Consider the following 12,662-nt stretch of genomic DNA (forward strand, 5'->3'; position numbering starts at 1 on the left):
CAATAATAGTAGCACAACCGTTGTTCTGGTATGAACGAGATAAACAGTTACGAATGTAGAGATTTTGGTGGAACATTAATCAACCCTATACAAACAATTAAAATGAACTACAGAAAGACGGATGCATAAACAGACAGAAACGCCGCAGCAGCAGCAACAAAGCAAATACAACTATCATCAGAAATGATAACATAAATAACATACGGAATGTATGATAATTACATGGGCCTTGTTCAAATGCATAATTGCTGATTGAAACATTGGTGTCGTGTCGTTAATGTATAGTGACATTCAGATTAATTCGTCTGATTATTCGCAATTTTTTATTAAATGTTGATTTCAAACAAAAGCCTAATCTGTATTTAATTCCCTGCGTTTCGTAAAATAAAAACCCACGGCATGCCTTGTTTTAAAATGTGAAAGCCTAATTAAAAAACGAATAACATGAAGTGATGCAATTTAACCAATAGACTTGTTTGCTGTTAATACATATTTTTTATAAACTTGTAAATAAACGAAATCTTTCTATGTATATTGCCTTCAAAAAAATCTAATGGTAATGCCTTTGTATATGCCGATAAGATCAAAATTACTTCACCAATGTACATGAACTGGACCTGTCTAACGACTAATAGACTTTCACAGTGGGAGAGGCAAACCATGCAACGAAAACATCAGCAAAACTTTATATTAAGAAATAAACTATGCTTGCACGAAAACTTTTATATAAAAAGTGTAATTACAACCTGGAATGTTAAGAAACGTTCAGCCTTTTATCAACCGGAAACTCCTGCTCCGCTGTATAAAGTAGTATATTAGAATATTAAGCCCCATCGAATACGTGACAATAACACCAGTAATGTTATTTGCAAGGTAGTAGATATCTATTAAGAGAGAGTTGATTGAGAGTCTTCTGATTGTTATCATATGAGGCGATATTAAACGATGTATACGTAAGTGAATGAACTCGACATTTTAATATACCAGAAGGAGCTTGAAAACAAAAAATGAAAGTTTTTACATATCTACGGCGCATTTGTTATGTTTACATTTCATAAATTAGCAAAAATCAACGTTAACATACGATAGTGTTACGCTGGGAAATTTTATTGATATCCTCGTCCGGGTCAATAAATAAAATAAGTCCCATAATATATATATATATTAATTGAAAAACATGCAAGTCAAAAATTCCAATTTGGAAGCGGTGACCGTTAGACGCGCGCCGTCATGTAGCTGAGTGTGCGGTTAACGCATGGGATCCGTTTTACCCTGCGTATCGTACACCACGTTTCGAAGAAAGAGTTTAATCCCCTTCACGAAGAAAGGAGTTTATTGGAATCACCATGGGCATATATCCGTGTTAGTCTGTCTGTCTGTCTGTCTATTTGTCAGTTTTTCCGAGAATCAGAAACGTGTGCGTTAAGATTCTCCTAAACTATTTCACGTACAGCATTCACATTTTTGGATTTTTTTTCTTATGGAGTTCTTGAGGCTCCTTTATTTATTTCATAGTATAAAGATATCAAAGTAATGCCCGTTTTTCAACTAAGGTATTATATGACTTGATTATATTAATTTTATGAGTGTTAATGCCAGATTTTTACAACATAACCTTTCTGAAGCCATACGTTTTCATTATTACATTTTGTATATAACATCTTATAGTAGTCCTCGGCCATAATTTTCTTATCAAGAGGTGAACACTGATAACACCCTGTAATTCCCCTTAAAGCAAAATATGTTACAGTAATTTTCTGTCAAAACACAGGGATAGAGATATAATATTTGCTGTGTTACACTAAATTTTGGTATTCAGCACAATTTGTTTCTAATTATGTTTATAGGGTCAATAAACGACAATAGCTCGGGGCCACATATATACTTTAGGTTATGGGAACATGAGAAACACAATTGTACAATTTAACATTTCGGCTGCATCTTAGTTGTATAAGACAATTTTCGAATATTAATCTATTATTGTATATTTCTTAGGCTTATTATTAAAATGTATTTGATACTTGTTTTGATTTTATTTAAACTCGAATCAATTAGTTACATATCTGGTGCTATGGTATGCATATTGCGTATATAAGCTGGAATGTAATGTATACACATGATCTTTTATTATAATGTGTTCACGTTTGTATTTAATAACGATGTTAATTTATTAATCTAGACCAAGTCAAATGTTTTGGCGTCATTTAACTTGTCTGAAACCCTTATACTTCGAGCTTTCATTTTCGATGACCACAGTTGTATTTGCTGCTGTTTGTTTTTGCCCTCTGCTTTCTTCTGTTTCATAATGTTTGCACATTTGACACTTGGTTCAAAAGAAGCACATATAAGTTATTATTCAAATGATCTTCTGCTCAAGCAACCTGAGGATCACATTGTTTTAATACATCCAAGCATCTTTACAATTATTTTGTTCTCACGAACACAATGTATTATTTAATTCAAAGTATGGTATAGTTGTATTACAGAAAGTTTTGTTAAAAACACTCCACTGTCTTCCCAAGAGTAGCGAATTAATCCAGTGTACATTAAATTACAAGCGTCGTCGAAGGGTGGTATTATTTATTTTTACTTCAAACTGAGATCAGATAATGACCTTGAGGGAGTATAAAGTAAATGCTGCGGTTCAAGTCAAGTGTCACCATCAATGTTTTATTAACCACTCCTTTATGATTTAGCAACAACTTGATTGTTGTCAAGCCTTCATCTTCACGTTCACAAAATCCCAAATTACCCGGCAACCAACACTTTCCATTCCTCTTTACTTTCGGACAGTATCCAGGGCCTCCCTAAGCCTCAACCTTGTCCATTCATAGATGTTATCTATCAATTTTTCATTTGTCTGCCTCTCTACCTCCGTCTTTTACTGTGGTTTGTTAAGCTGCCATGGAAGGCCCTGATGATCGTTAATCATGACATTACCAATTTAGCTTTCGTCTGTTCAAAGTGTTCAGTAAATTTTGTCGTGGGTCTCTATGGCTCCCTGACTGTTAGGATTTCCTCGTTGGTGATTCGGTATTAGCAGATGCTGGTGAGTCTTTAGAAGCATTCATTTCCATTACCGTTATATTCTATCCAAGTCTACGGTTAGTCTCTATGAATCGCTTGCGCCAAAACATATTAAAATTACTAGGGCGCGCCTCAGTCTGTTTTTGAGGTGAGGACTATGATTGCGTCCCACCCGATGACCTTATGTTTTGTGATATCAGTGATGATACCGTATGTTTTGTTGGTCTTTAGTTTGCTATTCACAGCACAGATCTTTATGCAGAAAACAGTTGATATTTTGTCGAATCGCTCAACTAGTCTCTATAACTTCTTTTACTGCCAGCTAGGCCATACATGTCTTCGGCAAAGCGTTAATTATATATTCTTCTGTCGTCATTGCTGACTCTTCCCTCGTGGTCGAACAGGGCGTAAGTCATAAGATTCTCTACAGGAAATTTTAAAGAGGGTAGGAGAGATCAAACAGTCTTGTCTCACTTCGACTGTGGTTTTGAACCAGTCCCTGTGATTTTGTTGAAGTCGATTGCACTGGTGGCATTGTCATACATGTTTCCAATAACTTCGGCGTTGATTTTGTACAGCCAACTAGTAGCCCACGATGCTGAATGACATGCCCTTTCAGCTTTATTCTTAAAATCAACGAAGATGTGGTAGACATCATGTTGGTGTTGAAGGTACCTCTCGCAAAGTATCCTGAGGTCCGTGACCTTTTGTAATTCACCTAGCCCATGTCTGAAGATATTCTGGTCTTGAGATATTATATTTCCCTCTTGTGAATTCTTTCTATTTATCTAAATCATTAGTTTTTCTTTGCAATGATGGTTCATGAGGCTTATAGGATGATTGCGGTCTCGGTGTTGGCCATATATATGTCTTCTATATCGTGTTATATATGGTCAAAATAAAGCACTTTTTTTCTTCATCGCCACCATTGCATGTACCAGCTCTCATGGATGTTGTCAAGTCCTTTTGCGTTAACTTCTTTAGCGACCTTATGCTGTTCCACTACTTCACGCGGGATGGATGGTAGTCGTTGATAGTTGATGGATGAACAGCTTGGTCTCCCGTGATTCTGTAGCTGTGTAGTTCTAATCAGTATTCTGCGCATCTCCTAAGAAGATCATGGTCCTCCGTTAGACATTTTCTATATTTGTTCTGGATTGTGGTGGTTCGCCCATGCTTTATGCCAGTTAGATATTCAAGCAACTGGTATGATTGTTGTGGTTGATGTTATTCGAGTTTTCATCAATGTTTGGATAAGTTCTTCAATCAAGTTATTCTAACCATTGTTCGTGCTTTTATATCTCTTGGTTTACTGCTATTTAATTATTTGCTTTGCTTCAATAGATCTATCCGTTCAATTCAAGTTCAATCCCTAACCTGGGTAAAAAAGACATGAGCCATTACCAGTACGAAGTACGGAGTCTTATTTTCGAGTCATTTCTAGACTCCATGTTAATTATACGCAAAGCCTGATGAAAGTTGTAGTTCTTTAATTTTACATCTTGATAACATGTTATGAAGGATCATTATAAGGTTGCAGAGATGTATTTTTTAAATCACCATTTAAAATACCAAAAAACAAGTGTATCTGTTTTTCTTCACAGTAACTACGTACAAAACGTTTTCACGCTTTTAATGAAAAACAGTTTTCATTTATTTCGCTTTATGTCTCTGTTGTACTTTTCCTGAACGCCATCCGTATTGTAGACACAACTTAAAATGTAGTCAACAATTTACTTTGATAATCGTTTCCTGCTTTCCTAAACCAATCTTAAAACACCTTGTAACAATATTTCTAGCATGACTTTTTTATAATTGTTTACAAATTTTTTTAAGCAAGAAATTCCATAATGCCTAGTTAAAGTCCACATTTCTCCGATTATCACACTTTAATATCCCACATCTACTATGCTACCTGTCACACTTGCAATCGGCTGTCATGCTTATTGCTAACCGGCTGACTAAAACAGCAAACGATGATTTAGCATTCTTAAAAAAGATAACGACTTGCTATCATAATAATGACACCTATTTATATATGCTTTATTTGTACTACATTGTATTTGTATTCAGTACCCTTTAAAAATATGTGCGTTATGGAAGTATATAAACAATATCGAATTATCTGACTTATTTTCATTTAATCCAAGTTTGAATATAAATACGGTACACAATATAAATAAATCTAGCAATATAAAAACAAGCAATATATACACATTATAGTTATTGTATACGTATATATACAATGCGATTGAAAGGGTGCATGTAAAGCTCACAGCGCAAAGTACGTGTCGTGAACGCAGCAAACACACATCAAAAAAACTAGTGACATAGCTGTTAACAAGCCTATCTTAAAAAAGTTTAATGTAAAAACTACTCCGCAAAACAAGAAGCATACGGAGAGCGCAAAGACAAAATATGACAATAAACGCTGAACAAGAATATGATGTGTTAATGAACACAGTGAACAGAGTCATTTATTTAATCAAACGTTGTTGAGTCCGATATCAGATAAACAGCTTAGAACAATACATACACATGACAAAATTACAGTAAGAATAAACATTTTTTAAGCGTTTGTCTTGAAACGGTGATATTTGTAATAAACGTTGCATTACACGATACCATAATAAACGACAAAAAACTCCTGACAGCTTGCATGTAACTTAAGACATTCACGTTTGAATAAACACGTATGCAACGGAACATAAAGTAAATTCATCGGAAGTACTTCTGCTATTGTAGCAGAGAATAATTAGCTAAAACTGTTATCGAAAACGTATCCGTCATTTTAACGCCTCATTAACTGATATATCACAGCGTGTCATGCAACACGGGAATCTCTGTCTGCGATATAGTTTCAATTAGGAAACGTGATAATAAAACATTATGCTACCATATTAAGGTTAATCACAAAACCGTTCACAGATAGTAATAGGACACACTTAGGGAAAATAATACATTTTAAAACGTCATATGATTACATATATTTTTATATAGACTTATATTTAAAACATGGAAACGAAAAGAACCCCATGACACAATTTTGTAACAATATAGATGCAACTATGAACGTCAATAAACCAACTTCCGACAGCTAAATTGCGCTGCAGACAATCACGAATCTTCAGTAAGGATGTAGGTGTGAATTTTTATTATTTCCTAGGGTTTGATGAATATATTAATGCAATTATTGTAAACATGTATACATTTATCTGGCATTATTATCTATATACATTAATAAATATATACACAGTTTTTGTGAAATAACAAAGATTGAATACACATTCAGTTATATAATTCACCTTGACAATAATTATACTGCTAAGTATTCGATGCCGCATTTATATCTGGTTTAAAATCAATTATTACTTGTCACGGTGTTTAAATGTATGACTAAAGCCTACTTATTAAGTACAATATTTTGATTTAGTCAAAATTAATATTGATAGAGTGACTAATGCGCAAGAAATGAAAAAGTAATACAACTAAATGTTTGGTGTGATTTAATTGTGTTCAAGGGCTGGTACTAGTAAAAACGTTGGAGAATAAAACTGATATTTAAACTATACACAAAGTTTAAAATATCCCTAATGTGTGAACATTCTTAACTTCGTTTAATCATGTGAACCAAACAAATCAATGAGCGGACACATCATGCCAACCACTTTTTTCTGGAGCAGACTGATATCAAAAATTGTTAAGCCTACAGTTCATATATCTAATAATGATCTCATAACGTGATATTGCAGAACAGGACGGTGAACACATGTTATGCAGGTGCCGACAAGGCCGTCCCTGCGTAAACTAAACGATTACCATTATTTATTGTCGATGATACTGATGCATTTTGAATAACATAAACTTTATTTAGCAACAAGACACTATATATATTTTAATTTATGTTATACACCCTGTTCAAAGTGATAGGTTTACATAGGAATCGATATGCAACTATGTCCGTCTGCCTCGCACTGTATTAGTCGAGGTAAAACACAAACTTTATTAATGCGACAAATGCTGTAGAATATTCAGTTATTGATAAAAATGCCCAGTTTTAATGCTCTGTATTTGTAAATAAATGAATGAAACTTGACAGAAGTAATCATATTTCTCACGTGACGGTATTGATTTTATTCTTAATAAATAGTAAACTGATGATATTACATTTAATTATCAAGTTAAGACACATCAGCAAAAAACAGTATTGCTAACTATCCACATGAAAAACGTTCTTTTCATAGCCTGCGCATCAAGACACGTCTCTTAATCCATTTAAAACAATCAAGGTACACGTTTTGTAACAATCACGGCACTGATTATGATATCAATGATGGCAGGGCAATGCGGGATTACATAACAAGTGTTTATCTTGAAGGATAAGTTGTAGAAGTATATCAACGGTATGTGAATTTGAAAAACACATTAATACGATTTATCTGAACATGATAATAAGTGATTGTGTGTTTGATCATTTAATCAGTATTTTGCAACATTGTTCAAGTAGAATCTGATTAACGGAATTTTTGAAATAACATTTTAACCGAATTGTCACATTTTAAAAGCACATAATACTAATTACGATAATTATGTGATGTCATTCAGATTATTTCATGCTTTGCTATCAGTAATCTTGACAACGACGGCCCACTTGCAATTCCACGGTAGATCTAGATATAATGTATCCAATAAAAGTATTTAACATCATTTATTACATAAACTGAACTTTTTGGTATCCAAATTACGATTTAACTCTTATTTAGCGTCAATAAAACAAATGCAATACATGACTGGTTACTACTTTTTCATCCATAAAAATCATTTTTCAATATACATGTACATTTTAGCACTATTTGAGGTTCACACTTATGCACTCATTAACGTGTATTTTGATAGCAGTAAGATATTTAGGTCGTGTTCACACACACACACAAAAACAACGCACGTTAACAAAAAAAATCAAAAAGAATACGATATCATATTTTTTAGCAAGAAAGAACAACCTTGATGTAATATGACAGGATCAATAACTATACAGTGACTTACAGGCCTACGGGGACGTGTGTAAAATGTATTTATTTTAAATGTTAATTTTATAATACGTATGTTTATAACACATAGCTCTGTAATTTTGTTTATGTATCTAAAGCATATAAAACGACGACCGTAACAGTCATACGTTTTGATTGACGGTGTCCATACACGAATTCACAGAACCGCAGGCAGTTTCGTTATATCAAAACGGTTTCTATTTAATTTGATTGCTTAAAGGTCACTTTACTTAGTGACTTTCAAGATATAATGCCATGCTGTGTCGTTCATTATTGTACACGCATGGTCTAATAAAATATGTATAGATAGTATATCATATACCCACTAACAATTCTAAGAAAAATTATAATGCTACCATAACACGGCAGTAGTTTTTGACGATGCTGCTTCAGCGTCGTCTAAGTTATCATACCATGGAAAAATTCCTCACAATGGCGAGCTATGTAAAAGACCGAACCAGTCCTATTGAGATAGTGTCGATTTTCTAATCGGCATTTCTCGCTGATTAGCATTGGTAACATTCTCCAGTAGAGTTGTCGTTCATACCTCAACATAGGGTACGACTAAAGTGCGTATATGACTCATATCGGCGGATATGACTGAAAAGTGCTGATATGAAAAGATAATGGATTTTTAAATGTATTTTCCTTTATTTTTGTTCTAGCAAATATCGTTCTGTGACAAAAATACACGTCGCTAATGTGTAATGTTACGATCGAATGAATTTAAAAGTGTTTTTCATTGGCATTTTTATTTCAGTAACTCAAAATTTATATCCGCGAATATGAACGACTAGTCAGACCACCGCTTTTATTAAATTGCTCTATTTTGAGGCAGTCTTAACATATTTATCACTTTGCAGATCACCAAGCTGTCCTGAAAACATTGATAACAAAGTATTTACTCATAATACGGGTTTGTATTATTTCATCTTTCTATTTTAGTATTCAGTATCATTTTTAAGTCAAATGAACTGTGCCACAGTAAAAGAGACATTTAGGCGATTGTGGCCAATTTAGATCCAGATCAGCCTGCAATCGCTTGAAAGCTGTTTGCTTAAAAGCGGTTTTCTGACAATAACAAAAAGTCTTATTGGATACTAATTAGACTGCCATTTCCCTGTGACCTCAAATAGTATTATTGTCATTAATCAAATGATTTTATTTCGAACATTAATCAAGTGTTTTTTTCTGGTCCCTCGGGATTAATGACTCCAGCACTTTATTGTTGAGAATTGAATACTGCTTAAGGCAATGTTAAGGGGCGTGAGAGATGTTGCATCTATCATTATTTCTCATGAACTGACTCAATAATACCGAGTCGGCAATATTTGTCTTCATTTTTGGTTTGGTTGCTCTGACGAGGGATCGCAAAATTTCAGAATCTTACTAAAAGCCTAGTGGTAAAGTGTCGTCTTTGATTACTAAAGCTAACCGTATACCATAACAAATAAAGTTTACACACATGTTTTTATAACAAATCGTCTTTGTTGTGTAAGACATATATGGACATGATCAATATCCTTATTCATGACTAGATATCAAACATACACTGTGTTTTCTTATTGTAGTTATAAATGCATGAAAGTTGAGTCAATCTTGTTTGCTGTTTTGAAAATGTAAATTGAAGAAATATAACGATAAAGAAGTGTTTCGAGAGTATTAATAAGTATTACCATATTGCTCAAAACAGACACTCCATTCACGCATACAATTTGATCAATTGTTTGCTAAAATGTTCCACATAATCTATACTTTTAACTGGTAGTATATTGACTAGAGCAACATAACTGTAGCTTGCTAAGACAATCATGAACGATTGCTCGACTGTGTGTTGCATTTGGATCTACGTACAATGCTGTTATTGTGAAACTTAACGTTTAAAACAAAAGTACCTTTCTATTATTTCTTTAACATATTTTATGTCGCACCATTTACAATCACAAACTTATGCATACCTTTCGTGTACAACGTGGACATGCGCTTGTATAACTATTATGATTTTTATTATTGATACATAGATTGCTTACGCTATATTTTGTTTGTTTAATCGACTTGTTTAAGATGGAGATTTTAGTGTAATACCAATATATAATGCAACCTACGCTTACATATAATGATAGCATGCGCATCCGTAGTAGAAATATAGTGTAAAATAGTTATTTTCAACAACAATCTTTTTTTGTAAAAAGGAGATATTCCGTCAAAGATTTGTATTGTGTATGTGATTTCGCCCTCAGACGGTGTTCAACAGTCGTTTTTGACGATGCTGCGTCTTTCATGACACTCCATTATCATGGCATTATTAATTCATTCCCTCAATTATTAAAACCAGTGTACAGGATCACGTGACTTCGTGGGGTTCCCGCTTTGAAAATAACGGATATTAACACGGTAAGTTGTGCTTTATTTCCAATGACTTTTTAAAACATTTTTTCCAAGAATTTCAACAAGTGCATGAAAGACAGATTTTTATACTGATCATGGCAATGTGAGATACAGCATAATTACGTTATTTAATAAGCCTGTGTTCTTTTTCAAAAATCGATTTATACTTCACGGTTATGCTTCACGCAAAGTGAAATTTTGTCACCGATTTCAGACGTATCCAATGATTTTTTATTATATATAACTTAGGACATCGACACAAACTGCGACAAAAACTGTCTTGTATTCGCTAAAGATTTGTGCAAATGTTATTTAATAACTTGAGATATTTGCTAAAATAAAGTTCTTAACGATGCGATTACATTCTTTCCAGCCCGTGTGTAAACCCCTGAAAACCCCGTTCATTCTGCACACTGATAGCGTAGGAACATGATAGACACAAGAAAAGTGCAATTTAAAAAAAGAGGAGTGAATGTCGCCTCTATGCCGATGTAGATGCGACCTTTGGTTCACCTCATTTACGGTTTATTCATTTTTTACAGTTATTGTCACGAATGCTTGCTCGGGGAATTACACGAGGGATATCACGTCAGATTTATCAATAAAGACTTACTTTATTGTATAAGTCGGCTAATTGCCAAGAGCGTTTACGTGGTAAACATTCAACAAAAGGTGACCTGGCGACTAACAGTATTGTATTCATAACAGTTTGTTGTGTGTTATATCGATTTAACGATATTATCTCTAGAGCTAATTGTGAGCTAACTACGTGGTATTTATAAATAAACAAATATCATGTTCGAAACATTAAGAAATGGGCGAATACATATCATGGAATGCAAACGATCTAGGAGAACATAAGGTTAGCTAAAACTTATTTATTTTAGCTCGATTGCATCGAAAGCACGATAATATTTTAAAGGCTGGGGAAGAAATATGAGCATCATAACGACACAAAAACATTGTTGATCTGCGTCATGACAAGCGGTATTATGCCAGTTGCGGAAATCATAGCTTCAGACCAGACTGCGCGGTTGCAATCCTGTCCTCAAATTAGACCACGATACCTTTTGTGACTTGAAAGGGTACCTCTTGACCATACTGCATAGATGCACAGGATGGTCTGTAGATGCATTTTCCGCATATGGCATAATATCAATTTTTTAAATGACACAGGTAAGTTGTCCTCTGGGGACACCACAATGTTAATTTGATAAGTTGCTAAATTGATGCTCGCAGTTTATTATATAAATATAACATATGCACCGCTATTTCCGTTATAATTCCGAAACATATTATATCCGAAAATTGCGAAATGTTATACATATGCAATAGATTCCAGTAAAACCCTATTTCATGTATTTGGGTTATGCTTTTCGTATAATTGTCATGACAAACGCTTTGAAATTTACGTGAATAGATTATTGTAAGAAGAATGTCTGTCCTATAAATGTTTAAATGCAATTTATATTGTTCTTTATTATAACATTCCTGTTCAACATTATCCATTTTTCTTCAAAAATTGAAATAACATTGTTTTGCTTTTTTACTATAGTTTTAGTTTGAAAACAAAACCCTTTTCATCTTAATAGTCCATCTTAATAAACCAATGGAGTTTACTGAATAAGTATTTCATATAAAATTATACCAGTGTTATGTTCCATTAGCATCTTGTATAACGTTTGTTCGTTTTTGTAATTTTAACTGAAACGGCATAAATCGTTCCAAGAGACATATGACCGACCAAACGAAAACAGAATACAATAGTATGTTTTCGTGCTTTAGCCTTTCAAACTAACATAAATATTAAGTATATTCTGTTTACACTTGTAAGTTCATGTCTGAAAAATAGAACAAGTATGTAAGTCAAATAAACGCGACTAATTTTAAAAAGGCAAATTGTTCCTTAAATATGAATTACATTTTTGATAGAGGCTTAAACACAAAAAGACAAACGTTTAAATCGAACTTAATATGTAACCCAAACTCTAAATTATGGATATTCAAAACAGTATGCATGTCTTGATTACATTAGTGATGTGTTGCCACAGATCGTGCGTTACTACTAGGCGCTAATAAATTATAATATATATATGCATGTACTTTAACTTTGTTTATGATAATGGTTATATATGTTTTAGCATTATTATTTTTTATTGCTCAGTCAAAAGATGCATGAAGGCGAAGGACATCCGC

Source organism: Dreissena polymorpha, chromosome 5 (assembly GCF_020536995.1).
Source record: "Dreissena polymorpha isolate Duluth1 chromosome 5, UMN_Dpol_1.0, whole genome shotgun sequence".
Classification (NCBI taxonomy): Eukaryota; Metazoa; Mollusca; class Bivalvia; order Myida; family Dreissenidae; genus Dreissena; species Dreissena polymorpha.